The sequence below is a fragment of the Bacillus rossius genome, chromosome 3, assembly GCF_032445375.1.
Source record: "Bacillus rossius redtenbacheri isolate Brsri chromosome 3, Brsri_v3, whole genome shotgun sequence".
In the NCBI taxonomy this organism is placed as follows: domain Eukaryota; kingdom Metazoa; phylum Arthropoda; class Insecta; order Phasmatodea; family Bacillidae; genus Bacillus; species Bacillus rossius.
This window is the reverse complement of record NC_086332.1, coordinates 25,521,132-25,546,057: the sequence shown is the minus strand read 5'-3', so window position 1 is coordinate 25,546,057 and position 24,926 is coordinate 25,521,132. Positions and strand designations below refer to the sequence as shown.

At 40.5% G+C, this 24,926-nt stretch overlaps 1 protein-coding gene across 1 annotated transcript in view; it reads left to right on the top strand.

Moving 5' to 3' along the window:
* The first annotated feature begins 11,034 nt into the window (after positions 1-11,034).
* Positions 11,035-24,926, top strand: part of LOC134530394 (F-box/LRR-repeat protein 7-like) — a 129,747-nt gene continuing 115,855 nt past the window's right edge. The window contains exon 1 of the mRNA XM_063365172.1: positions 11,035-11,204. The gene's annotated coding sequence lies outside the window, so the exon portion shown is untranslated. The remainder of the gene's footprint in view (positions 11,205-24,926) is intronic.

The following is a 24,926-nucleotide window of genomic DNA, read 5'->3' as shown; positions in this document are numbered from 1 at the left end:
TACCCTAAGGGGAAAAAAATAAAGAACTATTATTTTTATTACACTGACCGAACCTAACCCAACCTTTTACTTCGGTAAACTTCGGAGCAGTTCGTGTTGTGATTGAAGCGTTCATCCCTGTTGACTGTATCCTATTAGTTAAATACAGCCGTATGAAAGTGGACAGCCTTTTTGAAGTGAAACTTCTTTTGGCGCGATGGGAGCAAAATTTCAAGGCCGATTTTAATTCAACATTTTCGTGGAACATTGCTGTGAAACTTATTTTTTTTTTCCTAACCTAAATTAAATCTAAAGTGTGTGAAAAGGGTCGTAATCGTGTCTCAGGCTTGAAGCCTATAATACCCTCTACTCATGCTGGGTTTAAACCACGAAGGAAAATGTCACGTGCATCTTGTGCTATTGGGGTTTATTGGCCAGTCATGGCAGCGTTTGTCGCCATCGCTGACTCCCCGTTGGTCGCCCTAGCTTCAAGCTAGCTAATGTGACACGGGTAAAACCTGCATAGACACAGGGAAAACCCTGGGCCTGGTCAAGCGGGGATCAATTAACATGCATTAAAGCAAGCAGTTATAATTATTGTACAAAGGGAAGAAGGTCCAGGTAGGAAGAGTTTGGCGGGACAGAAAAATCAGCCATTTGGGGTTGGGACTTGGGCCTCTCAGCCAGCATTAATACTGGGTTGCGATACCGGGGCGCATGCGCGACTACACTTGTCAACCCTCCCGTCAGCCAGTCAGCAGCCCTAGCGCCGGAGCCGTGGCTATGCCCGCGAGCAGCCTCGGTGCTGGTGATATCTGCAGCGGCAGAAGGCAGCAAGGCAAGCCTCGCAAGCGGGTGAATCCACTGACTCTCCTGCACAGAGTGATAGCAAAGCCTGGGCACAAACTGAGAGGAGTTGGGTGGGTGATATGTGCCATCTGCTAAGTTCGGGACGGTGTCGCGGCGCGGCGCGGGTGAGTGGTAGATGTCGAGGACTGTGGTGTGTGTGAAGAGCTAGCCACTGTCGAGCCACGTTCCAGTGGGCAGTGTTAGTGTTTGGTAATTTTGCGGACAGAGATGGGAGTTTGTGTTCTTATTAAATTTAAGGTGTAATAGTGGTTTCTAAACAAACTGTATTAATTATTTGGGCTATCCTTTCTGGACCTGTCTTACTACACATAACAATATGTTATCTTATTTAATGACAATAATTGTTCGGCCCAGGTAAAACTGTTGCCAATGAGCTATGGAGTGAAAGATGACACTGCCCTCGAACTGCAGGCCAATCCAACGTGAAGTGCTAATTGTGAATGGTCTCACGCCCTGCGGTGTCGTGAACTTCCATCAGCGGTGGTGAACTTCGGGAACACGTTTCCTTACGTTGTTCGACATGAGATTCCGGGAGGCCGCGCCATAAATATATCTCCCGCGTCCAGAGAGTCCGCCGCGTGTGTTCGCCGAGGGGGGAAGCGCGCACCAGGTCCGCAAGCAGCGAACAGTTTGTTCGCCTCGACGTGAGTAACAGGCGTGTTTCCGGCGAGGGAGGTCTCGTGTCGCCCCGTCGGGACATTCCTTGTCCTCGCGGGTCACGGGGCCGCGCGCATCTACGATCGTAACCATCGCGTGATTTACAGAGCTCGGTCCGCTCGCGTGGCTGCTGCGGGGAGATTAGAGACGGTGAATTCATCACGAGACAACGTGTATCCTCCTATCTGTATCTCCACGTGTCTCCAGTATTTTAGCTGGGTCATAGAGTCCGTGGTGGAGGGGAGGCTCCTGACACGAGTCACGACGAAACAAAACAAAAATAGTTTCTTCCAAGAAGTTAATTAATTTTTTCAATGAAAAACACTCTAAAAATATTATGTACTTATTTGTATTACATTTGCTGTGACAGATCATTATTTAACAATTTTATGAATGCTAAGACAGTGATAAACACTCACTGATATCAGTTCTGTCTTTACAGGTACAAAGTGAGGTTATTATTGAGAAACAAAGTCGTCGCAGAAATTTTTGAGTAGTGATTTTAATACGAACACGCTGCAGGCAATTCTGGCATAATGTAGGCGAGCGCAGAACTGCTTGCTAAGTGAATGATAAGAACTATCACTTTGGCGTCAGAAGGAAACTTAAATTAATAAAGCTTACGGTTGGTTAAGTTTTAATTAAACATAGTATTTGGAACCTTTCTATAATCTACTTTCAGTATCTCTCCGCCAAATTGCAAATTCAGCATGGGCATGGGCCTAGTTAATTGTATGCATGCGTTGCTCACGTGAAGCTGCTCAATAGCCAAAACCAAATTATAAATGTTCCTTTTGCACCAAATCCTTCTATCACGTTTATACTAGCAAGGGGGGGGGGGGGAGATTATTTTCTGGGCATTTTGTGACGCATCACATTAAATAACTGGTTTATTCGCAGAAATAATTCTCTTGATTTGCTGCCAATTTCACAGGGTGCAAAACCTGAATATATTTATGTTTAATTTTATATACTTACGGGTAGTGACTTCTTAGAGGTTGATATAAAAAATATTGAGATAATCCTGAAATGGACTGTACATATCTTTATTCTTTTGTAATTATCTTGGTTTGCTAAATAGAATGTTTATAAATATTTTTCCATCAAAGTTAATGATACTTTTCTGCATTTTCATATATATCCAACACTCTCAAGTTGTAATTATGAAAACATATCCAAATTATTACTATTACTAATTTTTCTTTCTAAATTTAGCAAAATTTTGCAATATATACAATGCTATTAAAATGTAAAAATACACTAATAAACAAACAAAAACTAAAAAAAACCTATATACATATGTTTTTTCTATTGATGTATATATATGTATATATACTTATATATAAAATAACAGTTGTAGGAGAGTATAACCCAGTGAACTAAGTTTAAAATCAACTCTCTTTATTTATTTATTTCTCTCTCTCACACATAATAAAACACCCAAACACACATAAGTATATTCACATACATACATTCAAACACATTTATACATACATCCACACACATACATACAGAGAGAGAGAGAGAATTCATTTGCGTATTTAGTTCTCAGAAGATACTCTCTAATCACGTTAAAATATTTTGTTTTGGGTAGTACATTGGCACGTAATGCTGTTGATCTGTGAGACATTATTTTCTCCCGCTAGATAGGCTTGCCCCGGTGGCTGTGATCGCTGAAGCACCGACGCCCTGAAGCAAGATGGCGGCACTCGGGCCTCCCCCTCTCCCAGGATGACTCGCAATAGGAGGCTGGGAAAACACTTCTGTAAATGCAGCTGTCGTGGACGATGGCTGCTACCACAGCTAAGAATCCAGTTTTGATCTTACGTTTCGGGATGTCATTCTTCCCAAGTGTTTGTTAGCCCGGAACTAGTTACGTTATTTATTCATGACCAGTAACACAAATGTACGCTGACAACAAATAAATTTTTCAGCTACCTACTTAGTCATACTTAGAGATTGGAAATATAATTTTTTTGGCTGTTTCGATTACCAAGAGTCTAGATCTGTAATGCTATCTCTGTTTACTCTGTGTGATGACAACTACTGTTCACTGGTTGAGCTAGCGATAAAGCATATGAGTCATCTAGGATGTGTCATGACCTATACTCCAATTGCAGAACTAGTTTGAAGAAGAGTATGGGATTGTCCTATCACCAAACCAATACATGAATTTTCAGGTCTCCATTAATAATTTAAAAGCATTAAGATGATGCCTTATTGATTTGGAGCATATTGAAGCAATGGACTCATTTCTTGGCTAAACAGTGGCAATAAACTCACAGTTATTATTTTCACTCCAGGATTAACTTAATTGTTTTATGTCTACCGAAGCCACTGAACTGCGCTTATTACCAGCTACCTCGGTCGAGGGTTTCTCTTCTGTTGGGCTGGTCTGCCCAAGACTCAATCACACTTCTTCTAGTTGGTCGTACAGGAAGAGTCGCAAGACATGTGGTCCGTTGATTTAAGTAATGTATTACTATATGCGTTGGAATTCTAGCCTTCCAAAAATGAACACGTGAAAGCTCGCGCCTCTACAGCAACATTTGAACACAAACCTTTGAAAAAAAAAATATCACAGCCTTTAACTGCATTTTATAATGCAAAGAAAACTTACCCAGATTTACTCTCCGTCGAGTTGGCAGCAATCAAGAGAAGTATTTTCACGATTTAGCGTATTATTAGACCTCTACGCTAAAATGGCTGGTATATAAAACGTGTGTTTCTTTGAATTTATTAACTTTAGAGTAAGAGTTGGAGTTGTAGAGTATAAGGGCCTCACCTACCTAAGCACAACACAGTGTGTAGAGGTTCAGAAAAAAACCCACGCGATTTGAAAACTGCTCGTTATCCGAGTGGCGTATGTTTACGAAAAAAACAGTTGAGAATACGGTAAGGTCGGTTAAGTAGTTTTTTTTCTTCCGTATTTCGGTTTTTAAACTGTATTTTTATAAGAGTGAAAATGGCTAATATTCGTGTTTTAAATATAATTTTTTGGCGTGAAACACGGTACACATCATTAAAAGCATCAGAGGACTTGCATTTCGCCTTTGTCTTCATTTCTCCGCCATATAATGTTATGGTTATCGCCAGGGGCGCAACAACTAAATTTCCAAAAGAGGGGGGGGGGGGGCAATATACTTTTTTTTTATAAAGAATCATTGATCCCCCCTATTGAAGCCCGGGGGGGGGGGGGGGGGTCCTCCCCCGGGAAAATTTGTATTTCAAGGTGGAAAATGGTGCTATTTAAGCAGTTTTATTATCTAAAAATTGATTACACAGCACTTTCTTTGTCCCCGTTTGCCCCCACTTCAAGGTTTCATAAGGGTGGGGAGAAATACCCTTGCCCCCCCCCCCCCCTGTTGTTGCGCCCCTGGTTATCGCTCAAATCTTTGAGTTACCAGTTGCAAGACGATAAGACTGCGCGCGAGTTCAGAGCCTTAGAGGCGATACTGTGCTGGAAGCACCAGCGAGCGTCGCACTTACGATTTCACCTCACTAGCAGAAATACACCCCTGACTGGACAATTGTAGCTGATCGTTGCGTGCATACCAAGCACTAGGTCCACGTTAGTACTAAATTTTCCATCCGTCGGAGGGATATAGGAAACATGTTATGGCCAGTTACGGAAACCACGAGCTGATGTAGAGGACAAGTGTTAAAGGTAGTAATGTTTCTGAGGGGTCGTTACCACAACGCAGAAATACCATAACGCCGAATGTCAAAATTGACCACAACGCCGACACCTAGAAAACTGCTGTGTACCACAACGCCGAAATAAAAACTGAATGAATTTGTGTGTGTTTCTTAAATGTACCTTAACCCCGAAATACAGCAATCAAAACTAACCTAACCTTACGTAACCTAACATAACCTAGCGTAATATAACCTAACCTAACTTAACCTAGCCTATCCTAGCCTAGCCTAACCTAACCTAGCCTAACCTAACCTAGTCTAACCTAACCTAGTCTAACCGAACCTAGTCTAACCTAACCTAACCTTTGTGGTAGTTCTGCAGTGACATTTTTCGGCGTTAGTGTATTTCGGCGTTGTGGTAATTCGGCGTTTTGGTATACAGCATTTTTCTAGCTGTCGGCGTTGTGGTCAATTTGGCATTTCGGCGTTGTGGTATTTCGGCGTTGTGGTGCGTCCCCGTTTCTGAGCAGTGCAGACTGGGGCGCGAAGGCGGCCGTTGGGTCCGGCGCTGATACGGAGAAGGGTCCGACCGCGGCCTGCAGCGCCAGTTTGCCGAGGTTGTTTGACGAGGCCCTCTGGCGGGACCGCGAAGAGCGCGCTTGCTAATGCCTTGGACCAACAGCGCGGGGGCGACACCGCTGTCCAGCCACGCCACGCCACGCGGCTCTCCTGCACCTTCAGCTGCGGCTTGCACTCGCACGTCTCGGCCGAGCGCACCTGTCGTGGCGCTGCGAGTCGCCCGTGTGGGGCACGACCCGGAGCCTACAGCCAAACTTTGAGAAAGTACGGCCTATCATGCTTAAAATATGGACAAATAATTCCAAATGGGAATTATAGCAAAACATTAACTATACTATAGCAGGGGGCTTTAAACATTGAGGCAATGCGTTTCTGATGTGAAGGTCTATGGATAGATGCCATCTACTGGCGTGACTCCGTTTATCATAACAAAATCTGCACCCAAGTTGTACGACACAGGCTTTATATATATACATATACATGCAGTGGTGGACATTCCCCCCCCCCCCCCCCCCCCCCAATGATGAAATTATGGCGCATTCTCCCCCTCCCCACCCTTTTAACCAAAAATCGTCCCCGTCCCCCCCCCAAGAACTGATACCTTCCTAGGACTTTGAATTTGATAGCGTCGCAAGTGGTGGTCTGAGTTCCCAACCTAAGAAATTTTTGAAAATTTGTTTGTCAAAAACGTGTAGGCCTAATGCAAGCATAACACTAAAATATCAAGTGAAATATTGCACTTTAGGGGAAATTAATGTCAACTGATAAACATTTTGAGATTTTGTGTTTATTATTTTTTTGTTATTTCCCTCCTCTCCCAAGAGTTCTATTACACCCCCACCCTTTTCCAGTTTTTCTCAATGGCGTAATTCGCGCCATACAACTCTTGCCCCCATTTTTTTTTGTGAGCAGCCCTGTATATATGTATAAAACAACTTTCTATTTTCTATTCCTTTACATGTGCTACATTTTCTCATTGCTTGGTTCCAAAAGCTCGCAAGTTGCACAGTGAACAGCTGTGGGCCTAACAATGATTGGTTTATTTGTCAGTAGAAGTGTGTCAATATATATATTGTCTTGGCATACGCAGATAGCGTCGTAATTTTAACCAAAAACCCTGGCTTTCGAAATACCGGATGTAAACATACGCAAGTTTCATTGCCCAAATCAGATGATTTTGAGAGTTTCTGCTGGCGAATGGAAAGCCAGTGATGGCTACATGCACTCGATATGTAAATGAGTGAGGGGTGCCACCCTGGATCATCTCACGCACGTGACGGTGAAGCGAACCCACAGGTCGGATGCGTGGACGGGGGAGAGGCCAAGGCGGTCTCGGTCAGCTGGCCAGAGCTGGTTCCCCGTCTCGCCGCTAGAGCGCTCTGCCGATGCCGTGAATGGCCGTCGCTGCTGCCGCTGGGAAGAGACGGGCGGGGAACGCATGCAACTTCCCCGAGCCTGCCCGAGAGCGCGCCAGCGTGCCACGGGGCCGTGTGCTCGTCGTCAGCACACCGACCACTGACAATGGACAATTTAAAAACACACACACACACACACACACACACACATATATATATATATATATATATATATATTCTGTTAAAACTACTAAACTTCTCCCCTCTTTTTATTCTTCTATTACTTTCATTTTTCATATATTAATGCATTAAAACGTACGTTATGTACTTTTCTGTACATTTCTTTATGTTGTTCAATATTGCAGACAAGCAGTGGTGGATCAAGAATATCATGATTATTTACCCTCCCACTTTCTTCAGAAAATTATCATTTTATCCAGACAGGTCCATCCCTAGAGCCAAAATTTTCTCGCGGATTCATAACGTAGCAAAGTAGAATAAGGGGTCGTTCATTAATTACGCAAGTGTCCCTTGTGGGAAAGGGGGGGGGGGGTGAAAAAAACTTTACATGACCTTCGCTTGGGGCGAAGGGGATTAAAAAGCCTTTCTTACGTAATAGATTACTACGTGTCAAAATTTGCCTGCGCGGAACAATTTTTGTAACGCAAGAGTTCAAGCATCAATACCCCTAGTAACACCAGGACGCATCAGAACTGAACCGGTTTTTACTCTCTGACTGATTTCCTTTAATATTAGTTCAAATATAATATTTCATGTTACGCAAATTATTCCTCGTTTGTAGTTTTTTGAATGATTTATTTCCTTATTTTAAGATTGTTTTAAATCTTACCTTTAATTATAATACGCATTTTCCAAATATAAAATTTAAAAAAAATCTTTGATTTAAGCCAAACAATGTTTCCTTAGTGTAACCGAAACTTTTAAAACTGCATTTACTATTAAACGCTTTTTAGGGAAACTCTAGGTAAAATATTATGTAAGAAGGGGGAGGGGATCCGAGAAATCTTATCTATCCTTACATGAAGGTTGGGAAAGGGGGAGGGGGTAAAAATTGGCCATACTAATAATTACGTAATTAATGAACGACCCCTAAAAACACATATAAATAAACCTGTTTCACGTTATTGGACTACAAAGGCCCCTACATTTATACTTTATTTATTCTATGACTACAATTTTCAAGTAAAAAAAAAGCGTTTACGTGTACGAAGTTCCTAAACGAATGCTTTGTGGTACTCGTTTACACTGTAGATTATCAATGAACTATTAATAAAAGCAATCATTGCCTTTTACTTTCCATTTTGAAGTAAATCATCATGGCTCATTGAATGAAAACAAACAAGTGCTAATGCTCAAAAATATGAGGAGCATGTGCTTTTTGGATGTACACAAATAATTTCTCGCGTTAAAAATAAGAACGAGCTAATACAAGAAATCGCGAGTAAGTCACGGCACATGCTATGCTTCCCCGCATGACTAAACTTAATCATAGCTAGGCGTGTAGGCTTCGGCCTGAAACTTACTTAGACCTCTCTCTAACCTCGACCCCGCCTACCAATACACTAAGCTTTTAGTCCAGTTAAGAAAAAAATTGCTTAATAAAAAAGACCGTTCAGTTGTATAATCGTCTCTGAAATTGCACCAGTTCTAAAACTACGTAGTGAAAAACGCGTATAAAATGTTTTCAGAGAAAATTGGGTTTTGCGAGCCAAATTATGTGTAGATAAATTATAATTTTTTTTTTGGAGAAACTATGGAAAGAAAGAGCTCTAAAATCATTAGGTATAACTTTTCTCCGCTACTTGGCAGATCTTGGGTTCCTATCGGGAATAGCATTAAAAAAAAAATAGTGTTCATTGGATTCTTGTGAGTAAACATGCGAAACATCTCTGCAAAAGGCTTAAATAATAAAGCAGATTCCTGAATAAAGTTTCCTTCTCCATAACAAGTGCTTGAATTTAAGAAATCGTGGCAACAATCAGTTAAAATTTCCAACATTTAGGCTATTGGAGCTTTGTACTGCACTCACTTACGAATTTGAAAACCTCTTCGGCTGCATGGTTTTGAGTACATAAGCAGGAAAGCATTAGCATGTATATCTGTATTTTATTGTATTTGTAAGTACTTTTCGCTTTTCATGGTTATAGTTTTTTATTGAGTTTATCTTACATTTACATACTTTATAAAGAGTTATGTGGTTAATCGCAAACAGGGCGGCACGCCTTAACTTCACCACATAAAATAAGCCAGTAAAATAAATAAATAAATATGGGTACAAAATGTTTGCCACGAACTAGAAATGTTTACAAGTTTGGACGTCAAGTTGCTGACTTGTTTATGTGCGTGAGTTTATCACAGAACTTATTAATTTAACAAACTATGTATTGTTATCAGATTCAGAATACGGAAGTGAACAATGGTTAATGATGGTTCATAGAAATTCAGATGTAAATTAATAGAACTCTATCAGCGGTATCTTAAAAACTGAACGAGTCATCATTGAACATTTTTTTGGTTAGTTAAAGAGGTGTTTTCCTACTGTGCAATATGTGGACAGAGTTGAATTTAAATCAAGTTTCGGTAATAGTTTGCTACACTATTCATTGCCAAACACCTTCAAGATAAAGCTGATGGAGAAAACTTCAACCGAGGAGAACTAAAAACCAAGGAACCTCCACAACTTGCTACTTTAAATATACTTTAGTTTTCTCTTACGTCATCACCATACTGACGGGTAAAACACCTGAATCCGACAACTGTAAATAAAAATGCTTATCTGGTATGGTTAATTAATTGTTAAATTAGTATCTCCATCTTAAAGTTTGTGAAGTAGTTAATCCTACGTGCTGAATTTGATTTCTCAATTGCACTTTCAATCATCTATCTATATAGTTGATTTTATTCAGCAACGATTTATGTTATCAGTTTGCAAAGTTATAATTTCAGCCGTGTCCTATCTTCTTCTCGGATATGGTAGGTAACTGAAATATATCCATAACTTTCCAGAGCTTACGTGATTTATGTATGGATAAATACCACTTTTATCTCGAAATGTGATGAAAAAATAGGCATCTAGGGTCCCCCCTTCCTTTAAAATAACCTAAGCAAGTCAACCATGAACCGATTATAGTTAGTGACAAAGTCCAAATCAGGGTTGAGAGCACAATGCAAGGAAGATTATGAGTGGCAACTCAATGCTATAACTGACGCTCTAATTTTCTTTGGAAATCCGAGAACTGTGCGGGATTTAGAAGCAACCTAACAACCTGAAAGTTGTTAACGCTTCGAAAGAAAACGTTGGCAAACTTGATTTTATTTATGTGGCCTTTCGTTGCTGGAAATATTAACCGTATTAAATTTAAAATTATTTATTTTTCAATACAGAACAGTCTAAAAAGTATGTTAAAATGCTTCATCTTTAGTTTAAAATATTAAAAACTGCATAGTCGCAAAGTCCGAGCGCTGAAAATCATAACCTCGGTTTCTATTGAAAAAAAAATACGAGCAAAGCACACTCAATATATTTTGCTTTGGAGGCATGCTTATTTCATTGCTACCAAAATAATTTAACATTGGCAAAAATAATTTCAAAGTGTTTTTGCCATTATAAATTAATACGCCACTTCGCTAATACACCATTCCATAAATTCTGAACCAAGAATGATCGTAGGTATTATTTTTTATTTATATTATTATTTTTAAGAAATATATGTGTTTCCTTCACGTTGAAAGCTTAATTTTTGATTCTGGGATCGCTCAACCGCACAGTTTTTCGGAGGCCTTATTCCACGTATACAGTTGCGGAGAGAGGCTCTCGGGCGGGTTCGGTCCAGGCCGATGAGCACGCCGCCGCGCTCTCCAGCGAGGAAGGAGCAATGACGGAGGGAGTGGGGGAACGAGAGGTCAGCAGACAGTCTGTCGGAGCCGGTGGTTCAGTTGAGTGCAGTCGACGCGCGAGGGTGCGGTCTCGCAGCTAGGGCCGGTTGGACGAGTGTCGACGGTGCGGTGGTGCAGGGCTACGCGCCGGGGACTGCTGCGAACGAGCGCGTTGCAACACACGGCCGGATACGCCATGCGGGACGTGACGTGGCAGCAGCTGTGCAGGTGAGGGTTCAACAACACCGGGCCAACCGTCCCGTCCGGTGTCCACCATTTTCCCGTCACGTTCGAGTCTGCGCGCATCCCACCTGTTGCTTCGGTGTCCGAACGACGTGGAAAATTCCACTGGCCAATACGTTTGTACTGTGTGCATTAAAGTGTTGTTAAGAAAATGAAAATCCATGACCGGCAACTGTAGTAGACGTGCACAAAACACAGTAAAAAAAAATCAGCCGTTGAAGTCTCCGTGCAATATTGTCATTGTTTCAGTTGGATGGCGGGAATCAAGCAAACCATTGAATTTCTGTTTTAAGAACTAATTATTTTAACCAATTTGGTAATACCCAGGGATAATCGAGAAAAAAAAACTTTCCTTCCACTTATAGATTTTGTGGGTTTCCTCTCTCCATACTGATTTTTGTTCTTACCTAAACCATTTTCTATTCCACGGCGATTTTCCTTTACAAAACCAAACAACGTGATTTTTCTAAGTATACAATTAAAAAAAAGTAACCCGATATATATCTTGTTACTATTGTAATTTATGCTAAGTTACCTACTAGCATTTAATTTGCCTATTAAGTTTCGTGTAAGTTTATTTAACAAAACATACATTTAACAAATATATCCAGTAATTGACCACCCTTTTAAAATAATAGGTAACTTATAAAAAAACATTTGGATCGAATAGAGGTAGGCTTTCAAGCCTACAATTAAAAACAAATCAATTTAATTTGGAAAAACTTCCAAATAAATTTAATTAGAACATTTCATAATTGTTCAACCCGATTACAATAACGAGCATAGCAATTTTCAGTAGAGCTGATGTAACAATCTTGAAATGACATCCCCCTGAATGTAATCCATGATAACAATTTCTGAAAGTGATTAGCTTTTTTAATGTTTATTAACGTGCGACTGTTCAAGCGTATATTCTGCAATAACCTGGTACATAAACATGGATAATTTGCATAGGTCTGTAGTCTATATCAAGGTGTGTACATTTGGACTCGTTAAGTTAACGGCCTTTCGAAATACTGCTACATAGGCAGGGGCGTAGCCAGGGGGGGGTTTTAGGGGTTCTAACCCCCCCCTTAGCACCAAATTTTTAATTAATTTCTTATTCATCACTCAAACAAATTTCATATTAAAATTAATAAAAAATTTACCATTACAATATTTAAATTTAAGTACCGAAAACTGCTAAAATAGCACTATTTTACACCTTAAAATCCAACTTTTCCCGGGGGAGGACCCCCGGACCCCCTTCCCCCCCCCAAACCTCGGGGAGGTGGTGGTGGGGGGGGTGGGGGGGAACGCGGCATGCTTCTTAACACCCCCCATACGTAAATCCTGGCTACGCCACTGTACATAGGCCAATATTTCGTTGAAAAGCATAACTGCGTTACGTTACGTAAAAGTACAGCCTTTAAAATAAGCTTGCTCAGAAATGCTGTCCTTGCTTCCCGCTCTATTGAACAATCTGTATATTCACCTAATACCAAGAACTTTAAAATAACTTATTTTGTTCTTAGTATAGGTACTAGGGTGGTCTTGGGCACTGTGAACAAAATAAGCGAACTGCGATTTTTGATAATGATGAGAAACTGTTCATAAGTACGATTTAAATCATCCAATTAGTAAGTGGTAATGTTACTATTTAAAAATGATAAACAAATTACGTACAAAGGATGTTTTAGAGAAATACACAAGTGTTAAAAGGGAACAGTTTTTAAAATCGTCTTGTTATCAAGCCGAGATTATGTTCATTAGTTTATGTAGATAACGTAATACACGATAATTAATATATATTATTATGTTAATTAAGATCAAATATTACGTTTACTGTCGTCCATTAATAATAGGTAGGATGTCTTGCGCTAGCTGGCGAAATTTCCACATTTTAAAAAACAGTTACGAAAGTTTTTTCATAATTTTTAATTTTACCAGATAATTTTGTAATTGTTTAAGATATGGTCTATATTTAGTTAGCTGTTATTATCTGCTTCTTTTATAAAAATTGCGGGGCCTAGCTCTAGTACTTGTATACTAGCTAAGTGTAAACAAACATGGAATTAGTAATAGCTACTTATAAATGATAATTCTACATTTGTTTTTTCAAAGATATCTTAATATAGCCCATCAATTCAGTAAAATTTGGAACAAATTAGACCTCACCGAAAATAATAAGCGCACAAACGTAATCGTGTGTATTGTCCACTGTTTTTTTTGGATACTAGTTATTTTTGAAATTATGTTCATTACTTGTTTTTTTTGGTCACTTTCTTGTACAATAATGTACACACCTTCTGTATGCTATACCTCGACTTGTAGCGAACTTGTGCTATGTGAATAGCCACTAAAGTATGCTGGTGACTATAGGACTGTAGGGACAGCTAGAAAAAATATATATTATTAATAATTTCACGAACTCGTGAAACTTTTAACGAACGCAAAAATTGATATTTGTTACAAAAAATAAGTATACTAACAAACAGCTACGTCACTACCGCCTGGGTGTTGAGAGCAAAGGGAAAACAGTTCGGGTGTTAATACTCTCTCTCTATTTAGTGGATACTAACGAAATGAATTATATTGGATATAAACCGTGAGAACTAAATACTTTGATTTATCACCTGAAATTTTATTACGTTATGTGTGAAAACATTAAAGCCATTTAGTATGTTTTATCTTCGTTATTTGTAGATTAGGTGGGCTATGCAATTCGAAATTTTGCTTATTTTATTTAAATTTGTAGTTATTGCTTTTACTATATCTTAGTTATTAGAATTATCGCCTGAAGGGAATCGAGGATTGTTATTTGAAAAACATACTATTTATTAAAAGTTTATTAGAGATTTATTTTGTTCTCGAGTTTAATATAAGTGAACTAACATTTCAGAATGAACAAATCTTTTCAAAAGTACGATATTAATATTTGTTTTATATTATAAAACTATCCGTATAGAAATTGAGCGAAAATTAGAAAGTTACAGACATAATTCAAATACACTTTTATTAAGATAGGTAGTGGTAGATATTTCAGTCAGGCCTGTGTCGGAAAATCATTTGCCTGTCGTGTACTCGATTGTGATTAATATTTATTTTCCGATTTTTAAATGGGAATTTTTTTTTCATTAATTTACTGTGTGATATTTTCCATTTTATATAAGTAAATTTCGACAGTTTTAGCAGCCACTACTAAGTGTTTATGCGTTCTGTTGAAGTCCGGACTACAATGACAACCACAGAATAACAAGCCGTACAATGACACCGAGGAAACATAAGTTAAATATGTGAAGGCATAAATGGTCGTATATAAGTATATAAGAAGGCTAGTACTTATTAACTAGGATAAAATACAACTCTTACGACTAAGACTGCCAAGAACTGCCAATTAAAACCACGTATAAACTACGAAAAAACTACGTATATATTAAGATATAATTTTGATTTAAGTATCTTTACTACATTTTGATTGGTTCTTACAAAGATTTACGAACAAGGTATTTACGAACAACACATTATATTTTTTATGAACTGGGAATATAATTGCAACTTCACGTCTGTCACGACCTGCGAACCCACTGTATGATGGGCTTGTTTACGTTCCTAACGTTAGGAGCTGTAACATGCGGATGGCTTTACAGAGTTTGTTTATAAATGAAGCTCGTTGATGGCGAATTAAGCGCAAAAAGAGAAAATGAACTGAAAAACATTTTATTTGGAGAAAAAATTGTTGAGTGCGAGTCGTTCAATAGTTGGCCATGTAACCGACGTTAGATATATCTACGCCATTTTCACTCTGTACAAATGTCTTGTTTAACTGAGTCCGATTTTAATATACTTATTTTATTTTTAATGTCTAGTATTGTCCCGTAATAAAGTCTTTCTAAGTTCACTCCGGTCGGACATTAGGCAATAAACTTAGTAAAATGAACACCGGTCATATTCAGCTACTGACACCTATAGCTTGCCGATGGATCGTTAAGACTACAGTAAGATTTTTAAGCGCAGAAAATTTCAAGAATTTTCAGGTAGACAACCGAAAGCGGAGAAGTGGTCTAAGCTTTCTATGACTTAATTTGCAGGAAAAAAAAATTAAAGTACAGATTATCATGAGACGTTCTCACGGAATGATCGATAAACAATTAAGATGACTGTTCACATTAAGGCTCTGCTCTATCGTAGTTGTTTGTTTCATGCTTTTTTTTCGTGCCATTTTTTTTTTGTTTTAGCACAGTTCCTGCGGATGTGTTTCGGCTAAGCATTGCGTATTGTGATTTTCACTTTTTTTTGCCAGGTAAATTTTATTCTTATGTATAAATGTTTGATTTATTTTTTCTGGGTGACCCAACAGAAGTGCCCATTTCTATGTTCTCACGTATAGGCGATTCCAAGTTTGGCACGAACGCTGGGTGTCATTTCGAAATGAGGCACACAAAATACTGACGAGTTTGAAACGAACAATTCTGGAAGGCCACGACAGGGACGTCGGAACGTTTTCATGAATTGGGGGGGGGGGGGGGGGGGGCAAAAGATGTATCACACTTACCTCAATCCTAGAGCGGGGGGTCCGGGGGCCCTCCCCCAGAACAATTTGGAATTTTAGATGCAAAATTGTGCTATTTAATGAGTTTCCGAACCAAAATATTAAATATACCATTCCAAGAATTTGATGAGGTAGTATGTATTAAATATGGATTAAAATGTCGTGGGTACTGGGTGACAAACAACCTAACCCATGTGATCTACCCCTTAGCTTCGGTCTTGGAATTTAATGTCAATATATATACTACTACTACTAGGACCAAACATTTTTTCTGGGAAAAGGAGGGGGGCGAATTGCTACTCTCGCCCCCCCCCCATGCATAACAGCACGGGGTCGACTCGCCCCTGCTGCCCCCCCTCCCCCCCCCCCCCGTTTCGACGTCCCTGGGCCACGAGAGTGGTCAACGGGGAGGGCAGCGTCAGGTAGAGGGAGTCTGAAGCATCAATAAAGGAGCCAGCGTAACCTTCCCCCGCCAGCCGCATGGCGCGGGGAAGGGGTGAGTTTAGCCGGGCGACGAAACACAAGTCGAGTCAGTGCTCGCCGAGCGGCCTTCGAGAGCGGGTGTAATCAATAATTGCGTGATTTGGAAAAAGTAATAATGTTATGTATAGATATGTATACTTATGCGGACATTTTACGGCTATTTGGAGCCGTGTAGAAGCTATTAAATTTGGATAATTTTTAAGTTCACTGTTTGAAATTACAGTAAATTTCCGGATTTTTTCAACGAAGAATTATTCTGAAATAAACGAACTGTTCTTCGTAATCTCTGATAACTGGATCTTCTTAGAAATTAGGGCCGATTCAGACTTCGAGTTGCGTATTTCGTTGAAAACAAGCGTGGGAGGAAAACATATATATATATATATTTTTTTTTGCTGTATATTCAACCAGATTCTGAATGCTTTCTTAATATAATAAGCATATTATTGCTGATGCATGTTCAAAATACGTTAACTCAGTACCGTCAATTTTCGAAGATAAACCGTAAATTTACAAAAATACCTGGTTAATTTGTAACCAGATTCTTCGAAAAGTTAAGGTGAGAATTTTTAACAGTGCAGTAAAAGAACGAAATGTCGCCGTGCGTTGAAAGAATCTGGAAGCAGAATAAGCGAGACAAAGGTATAAATAAACCAGAGCCAATCGGAAATGTGGAAAAATGTGAGCGCCAACAACTGATAAAACGCCATGCGGGGAGCGAGGTTGGCACCGGTACCTAGCGGCGTGTGTTGCTGGGGGGAGGGGGGGGGGTTAGGAGGGGGGAAGTTACGGGAGTGGAACAGCCTCCGATGAACTAAGACTGTCCAGATGAATCTAGCGGTACCGTAGACGGCCAACCTGATTGCAATGGTCAAGTCAAAGAAAGCAGTATTCACGGAAACCTCACGTTGGTATCTTCGTGAGAATCTGTGAGAATAGAAAACTTGGCATGTCGGGCGAGGGGCTGTTCTTGGCCGGGGGCCAGCCTCCCCCCCCCCCCAACACGGCGCCGCGGGGGGCGGGGCCAGCAGCGCCGACGCCCGGGGACGCCGCGCCTGCCCGGAATGTCGTCGCGGTGCTCCAAACAGGTCCAGTGACTCACGCGCCACTCTCTCTGCCGGCAGCGCTGCGAGCGCGGGCTCGTCCGGTCGCTCCTATCGCTCCGGTCGCTCTGATCGCTCCGGTCACTCTGATTGCTCCGGTCGCTCTGATTGCTCTGGTCACTCTGATTGCTCCGGTCGCTCTGATTGCTCTGGTCGCTCTGATTGCTCTGGTCGCTCTGATTGCTCCGGTCGCTCTGATCGCTCCGGTCACTCTGATTGCTCCGGTCGCTCTGATTGCTCTGGTCGCTCTGATTGCTCTGGTCGCTCTGATTGCTCTGGTCGCTCTGATCGCTCTGGTCGCTCTGGTCGCTCTGGTCGCTCCGGTCGCTCTGACGGAGTGGATTGCGCGGCGGGAGGATCGATAACACGGTGCACCTGGAGATCCGCAGTGCCCAGCTTGGTGTACATTTCAACCAGTTTCAAATCAGAGGCAGCAAGAAGAGCATGTGAGACTAGCCATGGTAATCTGCAAACACACAAACATCATAATATAAAGTGTTTATAATCTGAGCATAAAAGAGTACCGCGTATTGTAAATTGATAGGCCACACTGAGAATAACTCTTATTGGCCAGCTAAAGTTGGCAGCGAGGTCATTAGAGACTACACAGACCACATACTATTAGGAAATGAGTCGGTCTTGCCTGTAGGAAGACACCATCCCAGCTTTGCCCCGGGGGGATTTCGCAAAACCATGGAAGACAGAAGTATGGATGGCCGTATCGGGGTTTGAACTCGAGTTCTCTACACTGCGAGTCTAGAGTCTCCGCCTCGCTCGTACCAACGGTAAAACTGCAAGAAGAGTCATACATGGCTGGCTCACAGAGGAGGGAATGACTTGTGATTGGCTGGCACTGGAACCAATAGAATACCTGTCCTTGGCTACTGACTTATCACTTCCTGACTGAGAGACTCAACACTGTAGATATACTCTGGAATGATGAGTGAAACGTTTGTATACTCTCTTTTAAGCGAATATAACTGCAAGACTAATTCATATATAGCCCTTATCTCTAAACCTGCTCCAAACTGAACGGATTGCAACGGGATACTGCTTCGTTTATGCAACTAATTTTGTTTAGCACAACCCTTTTTTTGTAGTTTTTTTAGTTACAATTTTGTGAATATTTGACTTCACTCGCCAATGATTATATCATAAACATAAATGCCTATAGGTTTTACATGCACTATTATCTGCAGTTTGTTTCAATAATATCGGCAATGTTGCCTGTTTTTAACTAAGCATTAAAAGTAAACCTAGCTTACAGAATGATGTCCTGGCATGCGGTTTACATTGTTTGAGCGCAATATATACTTATTTTTTAGGGTTCAATTCTCAGCTAGAAAAATTGTTTTCACTGCTCCCTGCCTGTACGTTGTGTCAAGCTTCTCACTCACGAACGGAATAAATTTTTTTAAATTTAATTTGTAGAATTTCCTATTAATATAATATTCTATGTGGAAAAGTAATTATGAATATTTTTTTTCACATGGATATTATATTTGTTTTAATAATACATCATTTCTGTGATTTTCTTTGATGAAGCAAAAGGCGTGAATTCGGCATTGTTTCTGTTGTGGCTGTAAATGTAAAATGGCCAAAACTTTAAATTACGAGATCCATGTACAGTGTAAGAAATATTCCATATTTAAACAAACATTATTAATAATTCAATTTTAATTATTTTGTAAGTTATAGTACGGAACCCTTGTGAGTGAGTCTGACTAGCCATTGCATTGTTAATTATAAATTATTTTTTGAAATATGTCTGCTTAGTGAATGCCCTCAAGCACTAGAGACCCATCAAGAAACTCTGCTTCCTCTTATTATATAAGAGCTCCGAGAGTAAATGCGTGGGAACGGTAACGAATGGCCAGTAACGAATAAATAGCTAGTCAGATGCCAGCAGTGCTATCAACTAGCAAGTTAACGAACAAAACATGATGAACTGCAACGTCCCAGCACTTCGTGCTGTTCTGTGCCGAAGGCACGGGCTTTCTCTCTCTCTCTCGCTCACCAAGCGCGGATCCATTGTTCCTTTGTGCGCGGCAGGCACGATCTGCACGTAGCTGCCGCCTGGTGTCGGCCCCGGGAACCAGCAGCGTAGCGGCATGCGTGTGCTAATGGAACCTAAACATGTCTTAACGCGCTGACTGCCGAAAGAGAGTGAGAGAGAAAATTAACACTACTTTTTAACGTCTCCTGCTAAATGTCTTGTGCCTTGGAAGACCTTCGAGCTGATGGTTTATCCATTAACATATCTCAACTGCAAACCAGTTTCCCACCCCCCATCCTCCAAGTGACATAAACTTGTGATAATGTTGTTCTCTGCTACTGGGCTCGAACGGGAGTTCAGCATTGGCGAATGTGGCTCATCCACCCGCATGCTTGTATTCAAAGCTCTCTCTAGGTCGGTGATGTCCAACTTCACTCATTGTGTGGACCAGATATTTACGTTTGAAACTAATCCCAGGCCCAGTTGCATATGATTTAATATTTAATTTTCAAAACAAAATTTTATGTCTTATATGTTCTGTATAGTGATCAATAAATAAAATATGTGGCAAGTGATGAAATAACGAAATATAAGTCATTTTACATAAAACCTAAAAAGGTATTGAACAATCCATAGGCTACACGAATAGATATTAATTTTTTTTTAGTATTGCTGTGTGAATACCGTAACTCCTACATAGTGTCAGCTGACAGTTTTAATCTACATATACAAAAAAAAATACTGCTTGAACATGATAATATTTCTTTCCTGAAAGATTGTTTAGGAGGGCCGGATGTGGCGCGCGGGCCGCCAGTTGGCTACCACTGCTCCAGATTCATTGTAGACACCACACAAACGGTGCTGCGAGCTTAATACTCACACATTAAGTATCAATTGAATTCATCACACCAGCCGCATTCTTGCTGACTTCAGCTCAGGTTCCTGAGTGTCACGTGTCACGTAGAATAGTTCAAAGCTACCCTTGGAAAGCTACAATATGAACGTCCTCGACGATGTTAATCCAAACATGGAGCCTGAATTCTAGTCGTGCCTCGGCGTGGGTGCGTGTGGGATTAGTCGTCTTGACATACGACGGGAATCTCAATACAGAATAATGAATGGGATTCGTACATTTAATATAGAGCTGCCCTCCCTAACTGCATAGGAGGAATAAATATGCAGATGTTATTCCTTTGCTTCATTCTTAGAATACTTTCAAAAATTCCAAGTATACTTCCTGAGCACATACAAATATATATAAAAAATATAAATTAAAATATTTGTTCCGTAAATAAAAAACAAACAAAACAAGAACATCTAGGAAACATGTGTCAAGAACCTGAAATCTCTCTCAAACTCCTCTCAGTAAGGGAGTTTTACTCGCCGTGTGTAACAGACACGCCACACGGGGGTCGGCGACCCACACCAGCCCTGGGGTCAGACGTCCGGGCTAACCTGGCGCCCTTCTGGACCAAGCTCATATTTAGATTATTGTGAATTGTTCCAGCGCCACTGAGTTCAACCCGGTTCTCAGTCACGGGACCGCCGGGCGGTGGCATTGCTTATTGTGTGCCAGTTAAAGTGAATTAACTTCAGTTAACTCACATGTACAAAATAATCATATAGTAATATTTATGTATGTATATGGCGAACGTAGCAGAATGGTTAACGAGATTTATATTTTATAACTAGTACTCATTTACTGATTCATAATAATTCTGAATCTGAATAAGAAGAATTATTCTTTTATGCAATAAGAGCTGTGTAACTAGTGATGGGAAGTTAAATTAATTCAAAAAATCATTCTTCATTAATAAGTGATTCATGGAATTCAATTACTATCAACAATATACCAGGGAAAACTATAATTTACTAGTAGTCCAGTCATCTTAGTAAGTTCACCTTTGAGATACCCAGTTATAAACTCATATAAACTTGTATTTTGACATCCTAAAAGTTGTCTCAAAACCTACATATGGTAGGGTGTACGCGACTATTAAAATCTAAGGTCAAAGGTCACAAAAAATGATTTTTTTCCCCACATTTTTTGCAAATATCTTGTTTCCTATGGGTTTTTCGCTATTTGTAGAGGGTTAAATTCCCAAAATTGTTGTTTCATAAATTTTTTATACGTTGAATCGTTTTCGAGATAGAGGGCGGAGAGCGCGCGGTTAGAGCATCATTTAAGGTCAACCGGTAGTCCCGGTCAAAAACACGCCATATAAAGTTCTACTCAATACTTTTACACTTTCTCTCGCCTATCCTTTTCATCCCGTCATTCCGTTTCAATCCCCACCATAAGGATCCTCTGGTCGTTGATCCCCTTCATCATCAAACTGCTTACCACCACCTCCACTGGTGTCACCAGCACCACATCTATCAGATTTCCATTCTCTCCCTTCCACTACCCTTTCTGTTATGCACCCTCCACCTGCCCCAGCACATTGGGATGCCCATCTATGCTTCCTCATCCCCATCTCCTTCGGTGTCTGCTCTCACACCACCCCTGGCATGGTTAGATCGCCCACTACTATCACCCACCTATTTCCTCCAGTATGGCCAACCTATCCTTTACCTTTACCACATGAATGGCTTCATACCCTTGCCTTGGAGGTCTGTACACCACATTCAGTCTTATTTGACTCTCCCATCCTTGGATCCGCAACTCCATTACTTCCGCTTTCTCCCCCACCCATTCTCTTTTATCAATATATCCCTCCCGCGCGCTTACCATTATTCCTCCTCCATTTCTGTTTCTGTCACTTCTAAATATCTCATAAATGGCTCTCTGCATTTCCCATCCCCAATTTCCTCATCCAATCACATCTCTACCACTACAACAATATCAGTCCCATAAGCCTCTACCTTGCTTCAGAACATGTCAGCCTTTCTATATATACTCCTACAATTGATCGTTGCTACTTTCACATTAGGGTATTCTTCCTTTCGTTTTGCAACCTCCTTGAACTATCAAGCAATCCAGGCAACTTCCAAAATCCCACGGGAATGAGGAGGAAAAACTATTCAGCAACCAAACATATTCGGTTCTGATACCAAGAGAAGTTGAGTAAAGGGTGTTTTACACTCTTGAGAAAGAAGCCTAGCAAAGTAAATTAATAAGTAGTGATTTATTCCAAAACCAAGCAACATGTATTTAATTACTCAGCAAAGTTAGCTGCATATCATCTGAAAAGAACTAGCGGCCAAGGGCTCGTTCATACAAAGGCATCACATCACAACCAAACTAATAATTATAAATTGCGTTTAAATTACATTTAATGTGTAACAGTTTCGTCTCAATTGACGTGTTAAAGAGAAAGTAACAAAAATGCATGCAAAATCTTCAGTGTACTTAAATAAGCTCAGATTAGCCAGAGCACAACTTTTTTAACACTAAAATGTTATATCTGCGCACATACAATAAAATTTGCTCCTAGATTTAACATGTAAATTATGCGCAAGCTATTAGACCACTCAGGGACATACTATACTTCCCGATACATACATGTGCTGGAGGACTAGAATATGTATTAAGCCAATAGCTTTATTACTGCAATGTAACATAACTCTTAATAAATATTTACACAAAAATCATTATTATACAGAGATAGTTCAGTGATTATTTTACGCCAAGCTAGTCTTTCAAATAGCTCCATTTCAGAAAAACGTAACATGTACGAACCACTACAAAATTATTTTTCCACATACTCATGTGTATACATCCAAAATTACGACAGACATCAGTAGTGGGCGATATAGTTACTCTCAATAACCTGGTAATCGCGTAATTATTTATGAGAATTTACTTTTTACAATAAACTCATGAACGGTGCTGTGTAAGCGCTCCCACAATCAGAAGCGCCTCCTGAGCGAGCAATGAATAGGCCATCAAAGATGCAAGTGGTACATGGCTCCACATCAAAATTAAGGGCTTGACCTACCATTTACCAAAAACGACTTCCAAATACATACATTTTAAGTGCAATGAAATAAATTTATGGCAACACATGACAAAGTAATACATTGCCCCGGCGCACGCGTTACTAACGGGAAACATGGCTTTTTATCGAAACATAAGAACTCTACACATCGTCTTCCCGACATCAACACAATATTGATGCCCGATCGCAATTTAAAAGGCGGTACAACTCCCCCCCAAAAAAGAATTAAAAATATTAAATCAAATATTAATGATGCAATATTACATTGAAGAAAGCAAGACCCTCTCTTCTCTTGCCAATCAACACAAAGTCAAGAATACTTACGTAGCGATGTTATCACTTATGTCCACGTATTTAACCCTACAAGATACTCGATCTCTACCTAACTTAAAATCATCCTACGAACAAGACTCAATTACAAGGGCTCAAGTCCATATATACTCCCTGTTGCTACTCGTGCGCAGGCACAACTACGCAAGAGGGGAGGTCAAAGGAAAAAACAAGACACCCGAGGGTTAAGGAAAGGAGGGGAGAGGAACCGAAAATTTCCGCAGTGCCTCTGCTCCTTTCACCATTTCGTGTTTCTTTCCCATTTAATCCTTCAACCATTATCCCCTCTTCTTCCCTGTTCACATCCTCTTCCCCATTTCCTCCTTCCTCCCTACCTTCGTATTACTCCTGCTTCCCCCCTCCCCTCTTTTTATTTTCTCTCAGACTCTACTACTATCTTTGTCCTGCCTGTGTCCTCCCCCGTGCCAGTTTCCCTGCCCTGCACTTCTTGGTCTCAGCCCCTCCTCAAGCACCTGTGTCAATATTTCCACGCCATCTAGATGGACCTGGTCTCTAGCCTTATGCCGCCTCTCTATCCTGCTCCTGGCATTCACAAAACCTGCTCCCCATATCCTGCAGCATTAATTTTTTCCAAGTAAATTTCCATTGTGGGTAATACCCCACTCACTACAATGATCCCACTGATCTTTTGCCTGATTTCTCGTAGCATTCCTCTCATATCGCTATCAAATTTTCCTGACCCTCCATCCTGTTAAGGTCATTCGTGCCTACATGCACAACTATCTTCTTCACGCCTTCCAGCTTGCACTCCTACACCCTTCCCTGTACATCCGCAATTATCTCCCCACTTCTGACCACCTTGTAAACCCCACGAACCTTCACATACCGGAGCATCGAGCTTCCAAACAGGTTATCGTATTCCTGCCAGGTCTTTGCCATTTGTTGGTATCTTCCTGCGCATCCTCTTGTGCCATGTCCTTTTTCCTCTGCCCGCCTACACTCCCATTACTAGCCACCTCAGCCATACTTTCCACGCTTCCCTTCACTATTTCGTTAATTCTAGTCTTTATTTCGATACTATTCATTCCTGACTCCCTTCCTTTTATATTTCCTGTTATAAAGTGCCATTTAGTCTCACCAGTCCTCTGATTTCTTCCTCCAGTCCCCTCACAATATCAGTATGCTCCCTCAGCTAGCATCCTCTCTCATTTTACACACCTTCAGATCTGTTTTTAACTGATTTACTACTATTTGTAGGTCACCCTCCTCGTTTGCTCGTCCCACCTCGTCCCCATCTGTTCCCCTTGCTTGGACACACCTACATCGTGCCCCTCTTTATATCTGCCCTCCGTTACTGCTAGG